Source organism: Myotis myotis, unplaced genomic scaffold, assembly GCF_014108235.1.
Source record: "Myotis myotis isolate mMyoMyo1 unplaced genomic scaffold, mMyoMyo1.p scaffold_m19_p_8, whole genome shotgun sequence".
Taxonomy (NCBI): Eukaryota; Metazoa; Chordata; class Mammalia; order Chiroptera; family Vespertilionidae; genus Myotis; species Myotis myotis.
Window position 1 is genome coordinate 31505902 of NW_023416390.1, and position 17926 is coordinate 31523827.

A 17926-nucleotide genomic window follows, 5' to 3' on the forward strand; every position below is an offset into this window, starting at 1 on the left:
TCTGCTTTTTATGCTTGAAAGTCAACAAGTCTTCTGGTATCAGAATGTCCAGTTCTGGAATCAGCTTCCTTTGAAGTTAGTTCCTGGATTCTTACACAAATATCCTGTTAATCTCCGGATTACATGTTAGTTAAAAATTCATGTTTTACAAAAACACACACATATATATATAGCTTTCAGAGAGGAAGAGAGAAGGCGAGAGAGACAGAAACATCAATGATGATAGAGAATCATTGATCAGCTACCTCCTATACCCCCTCACACTAGGGATTGAGCCTGCAACCTAGGCATTTGCCTTGACCCACAATTGAACCATGACCTCCTGGTTCATAGGTCGATGCTCAACCACTGCCTGGGCTATAAAAAAAACACTTTTAACAGAAATAGTATTAAAAGAATGGAGTGATGGGTTATAGTCAGAACAATGGGTAACATATGATTAAGCATTTATTAGTGTCCTAGTTTCTGTTCAGACTCACAGAACAAAGGTTTTGGTCAAGCAATTCCAGTGTATGTGGTACAATTTATCAAACAGCACACAGTCAACCCAGGGGAGCTGTTTAATCTACAGGCAGTTTCAGAGCTCAAAAGAGGAAAGCCATACCTTGTACCTAGCTTTAGAGTTTAAACTGAAAAATGTACAATGTTGGGCCACAAGTTATAATATTAAAGTTCTTATGAGTCCTCAAGTGCTAAATATGAAGAAGGATGGGCTTGAAGCAGGAGAAGCTATTAGCTACTAGTTTAGGATAGAGACAGTATGGACAAATACTACAATGACAGAGACTGTCACATGTTGTCTAGAGTGTAGAGTGAAAATGATAGGATCTGATTGATTGTGGCAGATGGGTTGAGGTAACAAAATTTTAATGTTTCATCATTTCAGTCTCAAATTCAGCACTTCACTTTTCCTTGGGAAGTGGTGGAATTTTCTACAAACTTCATTGAGCTATTATTTAGCAAGCATTTTGCAAGGTTTGGGGATTGCAGAAGTGAATAAAATATTTCATAATCTAAGTCTCTTAATTACTAGTATATTTGGTAGTATAATTTTAAAACTTAGATTAAAACTATATAAACCTAAATTTTACTTAGCATTATAAAACTTTACAAGTTAGAGAAGCTTTTGGGAGCTAGAGTTCAAGATGACATGATGTCAGCCTTGTTCTAGTACATGAGATGACCTTTTTTTCCTTATCAGTAATCCTGGATTGATATCAGCAGTCCCAGAATTAGCCCTGAGGTTTGAAACACTTAAGTTTAATTTAATGGAGATTTTCATAGAGATCCTAAAATGATAGGTTGGACATTCTGGTCAAGATGACGGCATAGATAAACGTGGTATTCACTGACTCCCACAACCACATCAAAATTTACAACTAAAATACAGAACAACCAACATTCAGAACCACCTGAAATGTAGTTGAATGGAAGTCCTACAACTAGGGAATTAAAGAAGAAGCACATCAAGACTGGCAGGAGGGGCAGAGATGTGGGGTAGAGTCATGGAACTGGCTGGTCCTACATCCACATGTGGTGGTTTAAAAGTGGGAGGGATATGGAGGAGCAAGGGGTCCCTGCCCCACATCAGGCCCCTAGCCTAGTATTCCAGTGCCAAGAAGAGAAGCCCCCACAACTTCTAGCTGTAAAAACCAGCAGGGATTGTGGCTCAGTGACATAGAAGCTGTGGGAGTCTCAGGTAGTTCCTCTTAAAGGGCCATGCACAGACAGACTTGGACTTAATCCCTCTGAGCTCCAGTGCTGGGGCAGCAGCTGGAAAGGAACCTGGACCATCTGGGGAGGAACTAACTTGTCTGGAATCAGGGCAAGAGCTGGGAGGGCCGCTTTCTCCCAGACAGAGGTGCTGGCAGAGGCCATTGTTCCCGTTGCTGAGCCCTCCCTACCACGGAGCTGAAAGACTGTGCCATATCTGAATCCCCATCAACCTGTCTCACACTTTTCACTCTCCCCTGTTGATTCCTTGAGACCCCACCACTCCCTACTTGCAGGCTCATCCAAACCATTTCCAGTGTTTCTGTCCGTACAACTGGCCTCTCTTGCCTCATGCTTTGAACTTTTCTAAAAGCTCTCAAATCGGCAACAGCTGGCATCAGCTTTCCCCATACCTCTCGATAAGTGGCCCCAGACTTGGCACTAGTGGTAGCCCACCCTGTTCACAGCTTGGCCTCTCCTGGACACCTCCAAGCTCAACACAAGTCTCAGCCAGCTGCATATTGCGTTGTAGCTCACGCTGGGTGGCCCCGGGCAGGGCACAGGCAGAGGCTGACTTTGCACCTTCTGGGAGGACTCAGAGCCAGTGCACCTGGTGCTCAATTTTGACCACGCTGGATTAGAAGCCTACCACTTCCATGAGTGACACATTAAAGGGGTGGACTCGGTGAGCACGAGAGCCCCACTGAAGTAAGTCCTGCTCCATAGGGTCAACTCCTACATAGAAGCTCTTCAGCTATAGTTGTAGCTGATCCTTGCAACTGATTGACCTGGGGGTCAATCCCTCCCAGTGACGCCAACATAAATCAAGGCTCTTACAATAAGACAGTGCACACAGCTCACACAGGGGCACACCTAAAGTGTCCAGCTCAGGTGACTGGGGAGGCTGAGCCACTGGATCCTACAGGACACCTACTACACAAGGCCACTCTACCAAGTCTGGAAGACATAGCAGCTCTACCTAATACATAGAAACAAACACAGGGAAGCAGCCAAAATGCAGAGCCAAAGAAACATGTTACAAATGAAAGAACAGGAGAAATCTCCAGAAAAAGAACTGAATGAAATGGAAGGAAGAAAACTACTGGGTACAGAGTTCAAAACAATGGTTATAAAAATGCTCGAGGAACTTAATGAGAACTTCAAGAAACTTAGAATTTTAAGAAAATTAGAACATCAAGGTAAAAGATGTCAGAAATGAAGTATACACTAACTGAAATAAAGAGTAATATACAGGGTATCAACAATAGAGGACGTAGAGAATCAAATCAAGAATTTGGAATATAAGGAAGGAAAAAAACCTCACCCAATCAGAATAGTAAAAAGAAAAATGTGAAGATAGTGTAAGGAACCTCTGGGACAACTTCAGGCATACCGACATTCGCATCATGGGGTTACCAGAAGCAGAAGAGAGGGAGCAAGAAATTGAAAACCTGGTGAAAGAAATAGACATACAAGTTCAGGAAGTACAGAGAGTCCCAAACAAGATGAATCCAAAGAGGCCCACCAAGACACATCATAATTAAAATGCTAAAGGTTAAAGACAAAGATAGAATCTTAAAAGCAGCAAGTTACCTACAAGGAAGTACCTATATGACTGTCAGCTGATTGCTCAACAGAAATTTTGCAGGCCAGAAGGGGGTGGCAAGAAATATTTAAAGTGATGAAAAGCAAGGACCTACAACCAAGATTACTCTACCCAGAAAAGCTATCATTTAGAATTGAAGATCAGATAAAGAGCTTTCCACACAACGACAAGCTAAAGGAGTTCATCACCACCAAACCAGTATTACATGAAATGTTAAAGGGTCTTCTTTAAGAAGAAATAAAAGTTATAAAATATGAACAGTAAAATGGCAATAAATGCAAATCTATTAACAATTGTATCTAAAAATCAAAATAAATGAACAAGGAATCTAATGAAATAAACTTATGACTAAAATAGAGCCAGAGGCATGGAAACATGGAACAGATTGACAAATCTCAGAGGGAAGGGGGAGAGGGTAGGAAGAGATGAAAGAAATTATATGTATGTATGTATTACCTATGTACACAGACAATAGGGTGGTGAAGGCCTGGGACATGGTGGGAACCTGGTAGAAGGAAGCAATGGGCAAATAAAAAGGGATACATCTGTAATATTCTCAACAATATAGGTTTTTAAAGAATATGTTTTTATTGATTTTTAGAGAGAGAGGAAGGGAGAGGAATGAGAGAGAGAAACATCAATGAGAGAGAAATATCAATTGGCTGCTTCCTGCATGCTCCTTATTGGGGATTGAGGCTACAACCCAGGGATGTGCCCTAACCAGGAATTGAACTGGTGACTTCTTGGTTCATGGGTCTCTGGTCAACCACTGAGCCACACTGCCGGGCTGTGTTGACTTTTTTAAAAAAATATATTTTTATTGATTTCAGAGAGGAAGGGAGAGGAACAGAGAGATAGAAACATCAATGAGAAAAGAGAGTCCTTGATCGGCTGCCTCTTGCAATTTCCACACGGGTTCAAACCCGCAACCCAGGCATATGCCCTGACCTTGAATTGAACGGTGACCTCCTGGTTTATAGGTCGACGCTCAGCCACTGAGCCACGCAGCCAGGCTGTGTTGACTTCTTGATGTCCACCTGCCAGGGCCTTCAAGAACTCTTAAGCTGTCGAGAGAAACCAAGATGGCGGCATAGGTTAATGCCAGAGATTGCTGCCTCGAACAACCAATTCAAATTACACCTAAAAGACAGAACGGACATCATCCAGAACCACAGGAAGGCTGGCTGAGTGGAAATTCTACAACTAGGAGGAAAGAGAATATCATACCCAGACTCAGAGGAGGCGCAGTGCTGAAGTGAAATACTCAGGTGCGGAGAGCGGGCTGGCGGCAGAGGGCGCAGATGTTGTTTTCAATCCGGAGGGAGCTTCAGACTCTGAGCTCCAGATCCGGGCGAGTCTCTGGGGACCCAGACTCAAACGGGAGAAGCGGGACTGTCTGGCTTCGGTCGGAACTCGAAGGCAGCTTTCTCTCTGAGGTTTGCAGCGGTTGCTGGGACTCTGTGAGGCAGAGCCCCTAGGGACGGAACTGAGAGCAGCCATAACTGCTTGCTCCACCCGCCCTGTAGATCCCCTGGGACCCACCCCGCCCAATCCCTGCACTGAGGCATTTGCCGGATAGCCTCAGGCAAAGGCTAGATTAGCACTGCCCTAGAGATCCAGCACAGAAGTTCTCCCACTGCAGACACAGCTGATTCTCATAGCCAGTTGACCTGGAGGTCAAATCCCTGCCAGTATTACCTACAACAACCAAGGCTTAACTACAACAAGACTGCGCACAAAGACCACAAGGGGGTGCACCAAGAAAGCATAAAAAATGCGGAGACAAAGAAACATGACAGAAATGGAGGATATAGAGCTCAAAAACCACACTTTTAAGGTCTTTCAATAAGTTTCTAGAAACTGCCAATAAACTTAATGAGATCTACAAGAAATCTAATGAGACCCTCGATGTTGTGATAAAGATCCAACTAGAAATTAAGCATAAACTGACTGAAATAAAGAATATTATACAGACACCCAACAGCAGACCAGAGGAGCGCAAGAATCAAGTCAAAGATTCGAAAAGCGAAGAAGCAAAAAACACCCAACCGGAAAAGCAAAATGAAAAAAGAATCCGAAAATACGAAGATAGTGTAAGGAGCCTCTGGGACAGCTTCAAGCGTACCAACATCAGAATTATAGGGGTGCCAGAAGATGAGAGAGAGCAAGATATTGAAAACCTATTTGAAGAAATAATGACAGAAAACTTCCCCCACCTGGTGAAAGAAATAGACTTACAAGTCCAGGAAGCGCAGAGAACCCCAAACAAAAGGAATCCAAAGAGGACCACACCAAGACACATTATCATTAAAATGCCAAGAGCAAAAGACAAAGAGAGAATCTTAAGAGCAGCAAGAGAAAGAAACTCAGTTACCTACAAGGGAATACCCATACGACTGTCAGCTGATTTCTCAACAGAAACTTTGCAGGCCAGAAGGGAATGGCAAGAAATATTCAAAGTGATGAATACCAAGAACCTACAACCAAGATTACTTTATCCAGCAAAGCTATCATTCAGAATTGAAGGTCAGATAAAGAGCTTCACAGATAAGGAAAAGCTAAAGGAGTTCATCACCACCAAACCAGGATTATATGAAATGCTGAAAGGTATCCTTTAAGAAGAGGAGGAAGAAGAAAAAGGTAAAGATACAAATTATGAACAACAAACATGCATCTATCAACAAGTGAATCTAAGAATCAAGTGAATAAATCTGGTGATCATAATAGAATCAGGGACATAGAAAGGGAATGGACTGACTATTCTTGGGGGGGAAAGGGGTGTGGGAGATGCGGGAAGAGACTGGACAAAAATCGTGCACCTATGGATGAGGACAGTGGGTGGGGAGTGAGGGCGGAGGGTGGGGCAGGAACTGGGAGGAGGGGAGTTATGGGGGGAAAAAAGAGGAACAAATGTAATAATCTGAACAATAAAGATTTAATTAAAAAAAAAAAAAGAACTCTAAGCTGTCATCGGGCATCTAGTCAGTCTTGTCACAACCCCAAGGCAGCCTGGCCTCTTTCCTTTGTCTTGGTTGTTCCTTCAAGGGCTTATTCCCGAGCCTTCCAACATCTTCCCCTCCATATCAATTATCACACAGGTGGATGCACCAGGGAGGGTGCCCAGAGCAGGCGTGGGGGTGATGCAGGGCAGCCAGAACTACATGTCAAAGGGATCTGGGTGAGGAACAGGTAGGGCCGCACCAGCCATTCCTTCTAACCCAGAGGGATGGAGTGGGCACCAAGGTGAGGGGGACTGTGTGAGAGGGAATAAGCATTGCTGAGCTTTCTGTCCACTTGACATGTGTTCAGAGAAAGGAGGAATGGATGGGACTGGGCTGGTTGTCTTCATGAAGTTGGAGATTTAATTAGGTGGGAACAGAGGAATTAGGGGCAATAAAGGATTTTAAAAAATATATTTTTATTGATATCAGAGAGGACGGGAGAGGGAGAGAGAGAAAAACATCAGTGATGGGAGAGAATCATTGATTGGCTGCCTCTTGCATGCCCCCATTGGGATTGAGCCCGCCATCCAGGCATGTGTCCTGACCGGGAATTGAACCATGATCTCCTGGTTCACAAGTTGATGCTCAACCATTGAGCCATGCCAGTCAGGCAAAAAAGGTTTTTTGTTTGTTTTAAATAAAATAAAATGATAGGTTGTAGGTAAATGGTGTTAAGCCAATGTCATTAAAGTGAAGTAATTATACATAAGTCCTTACTACTTAAGGATAAAACAGAGAACTTAAATTCTAACTACTCTTTTTGGTCTTATGAGAAGAGATCTAATGTTGAATAAGTTGAATAAGAATTTCTTAAATTTTTATTCATCTATGTCAATGACCAGGTCCTAGAAATATAAAGAAAAATAATTTACCCAATTTTTTTTCTTTATGAATGGTGCTTTTGGTGTCATGACAAGAACTATTTTTACCTAATCCTAGGTCAAAAACTTTTTCTCTTATGTTTTCTTCTAAAAGTTTTTTAGTTGTGTGTTTGGCCTAGTTTTCATTTTGAATTAATTTTGGTATAAGATAAGAGGTTTAGGTCCAGGTTTATTTTTTGGTCGTTTGATGTCCAATTGTTCCAGCGCCATTTGTTCAAAGACTATTTTCCCTCCTTTTGCACCTCTGTCAAAAATCAGTTGAGCATGTTTGTATGGATCTATTTCTAGGTTCTCTATGTTGTTCCATTCATTGGTCTAGTGTCTATCCTACTGAAAGTACCACATTATCTTGATTTCTATTGATACGTAGCTTAAAATCAGGTACTACGTTTCCTCCTTAATTTTTTTTCATTATTTTAGTTATTCTAGTTCCTTTACATTTCCATATAAATTTTAAGATAAGCTTGTCTATAACTATAAGAAATCTGGGAATTCTTTTTAAAAATATTTTTTATTAATTTCAGAAGGGAAAGGAGAGGGAGAGAAAGATAGAAACATCAATGATGAGAGGGAATTATTGATTGGCTGCCTCCTGTACGTCCCCCACTGGGGGCCGAGCCCACAACCCAGGCATGTGCCCTTGACCGGAATCGTACCCGGGACCCTTCAGTCCGCAGGCCGATGCTCTATCCACTGAGCCAAACCGGCTAGGGCAATCTGGGGATTCTGATAGGAATAGTATTAAATTTAAAGATCCGTTTGGGGTGAATTGACATTTTTCCTATGTCATAGTCTACCAGTATCAACATCTTACCACTTTAGGTGAAATGTAGGAACCTTACCACCATTTAGGCCCCTGTATCCTCCTTACTTTATAATTAATTGTCTTAAAATATCTCCTTTATGTAAATTGAGAACAATATCAGACAATATAGTACTTTTCCTTTTAACCATGTAACATAATTTTAAAAACTTCAGGAGAAAGTTAGTCCAGTACATTTACCTGTAAAGTTACCAACATTAGTTACTTTTTACTTCTAGCAGTTCTGTTTAATGCTTTAAATTTTGCCTTTTAGGAAGCTTTTTCACTTGCTTTTTTTCTTTATACACATTATGGTTTTAAAATAGTTTATTTATTGTTTTATGACCTGAAGCTATTTCGTACCACATTTTGCTGGGTTTTTTTTTCTGACTCTCAATCATGATGTCTCTGTTCCTAAGGCTCTCTTCCTCATGTGTTTTGTAAATATTTATCAGACATTTGACTATAGGAATATTCTGAATTGGATAGTTCTGAGAGGATTTTTTAAATTCAGCCAGCACCCTGGGGCATTACCAACCTAGGATCATTTGAAGTTAGTGTATGTATTTGGGGTTGCATGACTGTGCTGCCCCCAAGAGCAGCCTGGATCAAAACAAACACATTTTTTGATTGTTTTCTTCACCAGTCAGTGCATTTTTTCCCTAGCCCGCTGTTTCACCGAGTTGGTTGCCCTTTATGGGTCTTGTTTTTTTGCAGGGGGATCATGTCTCATGTAGTCAGAGCCTTATTTTCTGTCCCCCTCATAGCTTTAGACTATAAGCCTGTTGGCAATGACACCAAGATGTGCACCAGTCTCTGTAACCTCAGCTTCTACATATTCTGGGTTCTAGCTCATGATATTGGGGATTTTATTTTCTCTTTTGAGCTCTCCACTATGCTGTCAAGAAGTTGGTAATATTTTGTTCAATAGTTGTAGTAATTTGATATCAGTAAGTTTTTCAGAATATTGACTCCACTAAATGATCAGAAACAGAATTTTCTTCCACACCATGCTTGAGATCACAGATTGTTGGGTTAGGGACCTGCTCCTGGTTACTTCAGAATCTTTCAGAACTGATCACCTGGGACAAAAGTTGCTTGCTGTCTCTCAGAAGAGGCTGTAGATGTGACACTTGTCCTTAAAAGAAAGGAGTATGGTCATATTTTGCTCTGCTATCACATTTGCCAAGCAAGTAGAGAGGCTCCAGGAGAGGGGAAATGTTCAGCTGTGTCAAGGGCTACAGTAAGGTCAAGTAAGACCAAGACTGAAAATTGATAGTGGGATTTCACAATCAGAAGATCTTTACCAAAAGAGTCTCTATGGAATGGAGTGGGAAGAAGCGTATTGGGTTTTTTAATCTCTGGGAAGATAGTTCTTACCCAGGCGATTCCCATTTTGTCAGAAAGCATGACTTTTTATAAATAGGTGGCTATTTATTTTATAATCTCTTATTTTAATTCTCTCTGGGTTCCAACCCTGCCTTTGGCAGATTAGCTCTGTCTGTCATAGAAACTGGATTCAGTCATAGAGTGTAGGACCTATCCAGTGTGTACCTATTCTTTTTTTTTATTTGTTTGTTTTTTTGTTAGTCCTCTCTCGAGGATATTTTTTCCCATTGATTTTTAGAGAGAGTGAAAGGGAGAGGGAGAGAGAGAAACATCGATGTGAGAGAGACACATTTATTGGTTGACTCCCACATCCATCCTGACCAGGGCCAGGGATCAAACCTGCAACAAAAGTATGTGCCCTTGACCTGGACTCGAACTTGTGACCCTTTGGTCCTTGGGTCGATGCTCTAACCATAGGCCAGGACCAATGTGTACCTATCCTTAAAGCTTTCATTTTATCTCCTCAAATGAGATAATCAGAAGACTGGTATAGTAAGAGTTGAGCTGGGGTGTGAAAGTAAGAGAAAGAAGTTATGAGATATTGCCAGTTTTAACATGAAGTTTTTGTTCTGTGGAGTTTTTAAAAATTATTATGAAAGTTTCAATATAATTTCCCAAATTCAAGAATTTTTCCATATTTGCCTTTTTATTTCTCTTTCCTTTGCTGAAATATTTTAAAGAAATCCCTGACATCATTTATTGGAATTTCACATACACATATACATGCTTTACAATTTGAAAATTGTTATCTACAGTCATAATGTCATTACCATACCTGATACAAAATTGACAGTTCTTTGGTATAACCTACTATACTGAGAGTATTACTGAGGCCTCTTTTATTTATTTATTTTATTTTTTAAAAAATATATTTTTATTTATTTCAGAGAGGAAGGGAGAGGGAGAGAGAGATATAGAAACATCAACGATGAGAGAGAATCATTGATCGGCTGCCTCCCGCATGTCCCCCACTGGGAATTGAGCCTGCAACCTGGGCATGTGCCCCTGACCAGAATCGAACCCGTGACCCTTCAGTCCACATGCCGACACTCCATCCACTGAGCCAAACCGGCCAGGGCTTGCTTGTTTGTTTATTTATTTATTTAAACTTTGAACATGCTGAGGTTGTTTCTCATTTGTTGTTTTTTGTGCTTGTCATGCCCTCTCCTAAGAAGGCTCTACCCGGAGACCTTCACGTGGTGGACTTCTCATCATTTGGATCTTGGCTACAGTATTTTTTCCTCAATAGAGGCTTTTTCTAATCACCAAAGCTGAAGCAGTGCTCTCTTTCTCCATTCCATTTGTCACTATCTCTTCTGTCTGTTTTATTGCCGTAGTGGTTGCTTGTCTTCTCCACCCCCTAGATGGTCAATACCATGGGAGTAGGGACTTTGTAAGGTCATGTTGTGTTCATTGCTCTTTGCTGAGAGCCTGAAGAGGTCCTAGAATGTAGCAATGAAGCACATGTTTAGAAACAAGTCAGCTATTAGATTAATAAGAAAAGATTCCCAAATTTTCTTAATATTTTATAATCATTATCTCTCCCTACAACTGAATCCCAAGAGCTTTAACCAACAGCTGTGTTTGCAAAAAGTGCTGGATTGTTGTCCCTTTCAGGACATTTAATCTTTTAAATCCTCAAAATATTTTATAAAATGTGAATAAAGTCACTTCTGACCTGTTGAGAGGCAGTATTTTTACTGACATAACTCTCATTTGAGATCACTTTATTTGAGCTTGCAGCTAATAAATCTGTTTTGGCCCATATGAAACAGGATGAAGTGATTTTGTAGCCCACATATCGTTTAACTGGTTATTTGAACTTTTATTTAGTACATCATTTGTATTCGCTGTTAAGGGGGTGTTTTTCATTGTTATATTGTCAATTGTTGGGAATGTTCTTTAGCATGAGAAAAAAATGTAACTCAATAAACAGATATGATTTTATAATTAAAGATTTGGATTCTTGTTGGAAACATAATTTCAAACCTAAAGAAATGATTGAAATCAGCAAATTAACACTGATGTAATGGCATTGATGTAATCTATATATTCTATTTAAATGTCTTCAAGTTCCTCAGTCATGCTCTTTATATCCAAAGAAAATCCTGGCTAAGTTGGTTGAACCTCTTTCCATGCATCAAAAGGTTGCTGGTTTGATTCCCGGTCAGGGCACATGCCCAAGTTGCGGGTTTAGTTCCTGGGTACGTTTGGGGAGGTAACCAATCGATGTTTCTCTCTCACATTGATGTTTATTTCTCTCTCCCTATTCCTTCCTCTCTCTCTAAAAAAAATCCTGCATCACAAGTAGCATAGAGTTGTCATGTGTCTTTAGTCTCCTTTAATCTGGAACAGTTTTAACATTTTTGAAGATTATAGGCCAGTTTGTAAATATGTTTTTTTAAATATTGATTTCAGAGAGAGAATGGGAGAGGGAAAGAGAACTAGAAACATCAGTAATGAGAGAGAAACATCTACTGGCTGCCTCTTGCACTTCCCCTACTGGGGATCTATCCCTCAACCCAGGCATGTGCCCTGACCTCCTGGTTCATGGGTCGACACTCAACCACTGAGCCATACCGGCTGAGCTATGCAGTTATTTTGTAGCAGGTTTAATTCATGTTTCACAAATGACGTGTTTTTCATTATGTATCAGGAGGCATGTGATGTTGACTTGTCCCATTACAGGTGTCTACTTTAATCACTTGGTTATGGTAGTCTTCCAGATTGCTCTACCGTCAAGATATGCTTTTCCTCTTTGTATTTAATAAGTATCTTATAGACTATTTTGAGACTATTTAATATTCTGTTACTCCTCAAAACTTTTACCCATTAGTTTTAATCATCCACTGATGAATCTGAATTAATTATGATGATGATTGCCAATGGTAATATTCTAATTCCATAATTTTTTCTACAATTATTAGTTGGGATTCTGATGTAAGGAAGAACTTCCCCCTTCCATTTACTTATTTGTTTTTTTCAGTATGAACTCATGGGTTCTTATTTAATGGTTTACATATAAGATGTCATCATTAAAAATATTTAATCCTCAAATGATTATATATTTGGCTAGGGGAATCTTTTCAACTGGCTCCTGTGAACTTGTGTCATGTCTCCATCACTTTTTGAGTGTTTCCTTACTTTTTGGAATGACAAGATACTTTAGGCCAGGGCTTGGAAAACTTTTTCTGTAAGTGGCCAGATAGTAAATATTGTTGGCTTTGTGGGCCATATAGTCTCTGTGGCAACTACTTAACTCCACCCTCACAGCAGGAACGCAGCCATAGACAATTTGTAAATGAATGACTGTGGCTGTGTTCCAATAAAACTTTATTTATAAAGAAAGGTGAATGTCTGGATTTGTTTGGCCTGTGTGCTATAGTTTGCCAACCCCCCTCTAGGCTCATATTGTACTTTCCTCAAGCCAATCTCAGAATTGGCCATATTTCTAAGGAGCCCTGGATCCTTTTTGCAGTGAATGGTATTTAGAAAGTGAGAACAAGCCTGGCTGGTGTGGCTTAGTGGATTAAGTATTGTCCCATGAACCAAAAGGTTGCTGGTTCGATTCCTGGTCAGGGCATATGCCTAGGTTGTGGGCTTGATCCTGGTGGGGGGAAGAGGGGAAGGAGAGGGGTTGTAGGAGGCAGCCTGACGATTTTCTATCTCTTCCTCCTTCCTCTTTAAAATCAATAAAAACATATTAAAAATATTTTTAAAAAGTGAGATCTGGGTAGGCTGGCTGGTGTGGCTTAGTGGTTGAGCGTTGACCTATGGATCAAGAGTTCATGGTTCATTACCGGGTCAAGACATATGCCTGGGTTGTGGGCTCGATCCCCAGTGTGGGGCATGTAGGAGGCAGCCAATCAATGGTTCTCTCTCATCATTGATTTTCTCTCTCTCTCTCCCTCTGCCTTCCTCTCTGAAATCAATAAAAATATTTTTTAAAAAAGTGATAATGGGTACTAGATATGTTCATTGCTACTGAGATATTGTTTATTCTAGACCATCTTAGACAGAGCTAGATAATATAAGAATATATACATACATACTTGTATACATTTGTGTGTATGTGTGTGTGTGTGTGTGTGTGTGTGTGTGTGTGTAGACACATCTATATTTCTGTGGATGGACCATCTATTTCTCTCCCTTTTTGCACTTTTTGACATTTCCTCTGTATCTCTTTATATATTACTAGTGGCCTGGTGCACAAAATTCATGCACGGTTAGGGTCCCTAGGCCTGGCCTGCGATCAGGGTCTATCTTCTCTGGCTGCCAGCAGCTGGCCCTGTCCCCTGCCACCGCAGCCGCAGTCGCCCTCTGTGTGTTGGGGCAACTGGCAGGATGATCGGGGCTGGTGGACATGCCAATACCCACCCCTGGTTCCCTGTTCTCCATTGGGTGATCAGAGCCTGCTGGCCATGGGGAGGGACCAAGAGGTTGGCAGGCAGGCCCCAATCCAGCAATCAGGGCCTGCAGGCTGGAGGCAGCTCCTGTATTGAGTGTCTGCCCCCTGGTGGTAAGTGCGCATCATAGCCGACAAGTTGTACCGCTGTCTGGCCGATTTACATATTATACTTTTATATATATAGACTAGAGGCCCGGTGCACAAAAATTTGTGCACTCGGTGGGGAGAGGGGTCCCTCAGCACGGCCTGTGCCCTCTCGCAGTCTGGGACCTCTTGGGAGATAACGACCTGCTGGCTTAGGCCTGCTCCCAGGTGGCGAGGGCAGGCCTAATCCCTAGGTGCAGCCCCTGGTCGGGCTCAGAGCAGGGCCGATTGGGGAGTTGGGGCGCCGCCCTCTGTCATGCACAGAGCAGGGCGGATCGGGAGGTTGCAATGCCACCCTCAGTCATGCTCAGGGTAGGGCCGATGGGGGGTTGGGGCACCGCCCCCTGTCACACTCAAGGCAGGGTCGATGGGGAGGTTGGGGCGCCACCCCCTGTCACGCACAGAGCAGGGCCAATCAGGGGGTTGGGGCGCTGCCCCCTGTCATGCACAGAGCAGGGCTGATCAGGGGGTTGGGGAGCTCCCCCCTGTCACGCACAGAGCAGGGTCAATCGGGGTTGGGGAACTCCCTCCTGTCACGCACAGAGCAGGGTCGATCAGGGGGTTGGGGAGTGCCCCCCTGTCACGCACAGAGCAGGGTCAATCAGGGGGTTGGGGAGCTCCCCCCTGTCACGCACAGAGCAGGGCCGATCAGGGGGTTGGGGAGCTCCCCCCTGTCACGCACAGAGCAGGGCCGATCAGGGGGTTGGGGAACTCCCCCGTCACTCACAGAGTAGGGCCGATAGGGGAGTTGGGGCGCCGCACCCTGTCACACACAGAGCCGCAGGGCGATCAGGGGGTTGGGGAGCTCCCCCCATCAGGCACAGAGCAGGGCCGATCAGGGGGTTGGGGCGCCTTCCCCTGTCACAAACAGAGCAGGGCAGATAGGGAGGTTGTGGCCCTGCCCCCTGTCACACACAGAGCTGCAGGGTGATCAGGGGGTTTGGGCGCTGCCCCCTGTCATGCTGATCCTGGTGCCGGGAGGCCTCGCGGCTCCGCTGATCCCGGTGCTGGGAGGCATATTACCCTTTTACTATATAGAATAGAGGGCTGGTGCATGGGTGGGGGCTGGCTGGTTTGCCCTGAAGGGTGTCCTGGATCAGGGTGGGGGTCCCCACTGGGGTGCCTGACCAGCCTGGATGAGGGGATGATGGCTGTTTGCAGCTGGTCACACACCCTTCAGGGTGGGGGTCCCCACTGGGGTGCCTGGCCAGTCTGGGTGAGGGGCTGAGGGCTCTTTTCAGGCTGGGACTGAAGCTCCCAACCGCTCCTTTTCTTCTTTTTTTTCTTTTTATTCTGGGCCAGCTTTAGCTCTGAGGCTCCAGCTCTTAGGCCTCTGCTCCTGAAAGCAGGTATTTGGTTTGTTTCAGTTCTATAATCGAAACTCTGTATCAACTCCAGCTCTGAGATCCCAGCCGGCTAAAAGCTGGTTTCTGGGGTTTTGTTTAGCTTCTATATGTTACAATGTTTCTTAAACTGCAAGCTCAGAGGCCGGCAAGGCAGGCGGCGAACGTTGCTGTCCTCCGTCACTGAAGCAAGCAAGCCTCATGTTCAGTTTAAGCTGCCTGGCTGCCAGCCGCCATCTTGGCTGGCAGTTAATTTGCATATCACCCTGATTAGTCAATGGGAAGGGTAGCGGTCGTATGCCAATTACCATGTTTCTCTTTTATTAGATAGGATAAACTATTGAGTTATAATGATATGTTGGGGAGCACAAGAGTCTTGGTTGGAAAGTTGTAAGGAGGACATTCTGATAAAAGGGAAGTGTGTGGAAGGCTACCTGCCCTTTTTTTTTTTTAAATTAATAAATCTTTATAGTTCAGATTATTCCAGATGTTCTTCTTTTTTCCCCCCATAGCTCCCCTCCACCTGGTTCCCACCCCACCCCATGCCCTTACCCCCTGCCACTGTACTCACCCATAGGTGTAAGATTTTTGTCCAGTCTCTTCCCGCACCCCCCACACCTCCTTCCCCCCAAGAATTGTCAGTCCACTCCCTTTCTATGTATGCCCCTGCTTCTATTATATTCACCAGTTTATTCTGACTTAATTTTTAGTTCACTTGTTGATAGATATTTATTTGTTGTCACTTTGTTGTTCATAATTTTTATCTTTACCTTTTTCTTCTTCTTCCTCTTCTTAAAGAATATCCTTCAGCATTTCATATAATCCTGGTTTGGTGGTGATGAACTCCTTTAGCTTTTTCTTGTCTGTGAAGCTCTTTATCTGACCTTCAATTCTACATGATAGCTTTGCTGGGTAGAGTAATCTTGGTTGTAGGTTCTTGGCATTCATCACTTTGAATATTTCTTGCCACTCCCTTCTGGCCTGCAAAGTTTCTGTTGAGAAATCAGCTGACAGTCGTATGGGTACTCCCTTGTAGGTAACTAACTGTTTTTCTCTTGCTGTTTTTAAGATTCTCTCTTTGTCTTTAACCCTTGGCATTTTAATTATGATGTGTCTTGGTGTGGTCCTCTTTGGATTCCTCTTATTTGGGGTTCTCTTCGCTTCCTGGACTTGTAAGTCTATTTCTTTCATCAGGTAGGGGAAGTTTTCTGTCATGATTTCTTCTAATAGGCTTTCAGTATCTTGCTCTTTCTCTTCTTCTGGCACCCCGATAATTTGGATGTTGGTACGTTTGAAGTTGTCCCACAGGCTCCTTACACGATCTTGATATTTTTGGATTCTTTTTTCGTTTTGCTTTTCTGGATGGGTGTTTTTTGCTTCTTCGTATTTCAAATCTTTGACGTGATTCTTGGGATCCTCTAGTCTGCTGTTGGATCTCTGTATATTATTTTTAATTTTAGTCAGTGTATGTTTAATTTCTGACTGGTCCTTTTCCATTTTTTGGCATTCTCATTAAGATCCTCGAAGGTCTCACTAAGTTCCTCGGAGGTTTGTAGAAGCTTCTTGAGTAACCTTATAACTGTGGTTTTGAATTCTATGTCCTCCATTAGTTTGCTTTCCTCCATTTCTTTCATTTGTGACATGTTTCTTTGTCTCCGCATTTTTGGCTGACTGCGAGGACCCGCTGTGTCTACAGTGGAAGAACTGCTGTGCTGGAGATACCCTTATGGGGTAGAACTTGCTCTAGTGGGGCTTTTGTGTTCACTGAGTCTGCTTCTCGAGTGTGTCCATTATGGATGTGAGTAGTTGAAATCTGGTATCTGACCAGGGGTACCCTGGCTCCTGGATCTCTAAGTCAACCACTGTGTGAGTCCACCCAGCAGGAGCTACAGCGATATCAGCAGATTTCTCCTCTTTGTTTGGGGTTTGGAAGTTTTGGAGCTCTGTGACTCAGCTGCAGTTTGTTAGGTTAGGCTGCAGAAGCACAGGTGATTCCTTTGCTCTGCTGAGCACAGCTTGGGTGGGGATGTAAGTTGAGTGGGGCGGGGTCCCAGAGAATCACCAGGGCGGAGCAAACAGCAATGGCTGTCTTCAGCCATCTCCACACCTCTGTGTCCTGAGTCCCGCGCCCCCTCAGCAACAATGATCCCTGCGAGCAGCTCTGCAAGAAAGTCACCGTCGCTTTCCAACCCACTGCAAGACAGTCCAGTTTCTCCCCGTAGGAGTCTGGGACCCCAGAGTCTCACCGTAAATGAGTTCAGTGCATTTGAGAGCTTGTATCCCCTTCCGATTGAAAAAAACCGCGCACCCTGGTGCAGCCCGGTTCGCGCACCTCCGTACCTCTGTTCTTGGTGCCTCTGCACCTCCTACCCGGTCTCAATGCGCTTTTTTCTTTCCTTCTAGTTGTAGAACTTCTACTTGGCCAGCTTTCCCGTGGTTCTGGATGATAGCTGTTTTGTCTTATAGTTGTAGTTTTAATGTTGTTGTGGGGGGCAGCACATACAGGTTTATACCTTATGGCACCATCTTGGTTCTTCCCGCCTGCCCTGTTTATCAGAATTCCTACTTAGGGGAGTGCCAAAGGCAGTGCCCCTAATTATTCCTTGACCTTTCCAAATAAGTCTGTGTATGTGCAGAC

At 43.2% G+C, this 17926-nt stretch overlaps 1 protein-coding gene across 15 annotated transcripts in view; it reads left to right on the forward strand.

The window, feature by feature from the left end:
- DIS3L2 (DIS3 like 3'-5' exoribonuclease 2) overlaps positions 1-17926 on the forward strand; it is a 358040-nt gene that overhangs the window by 34053 nt on the left and 306061 nt on the right. The window lies entirely within an intron of this gene.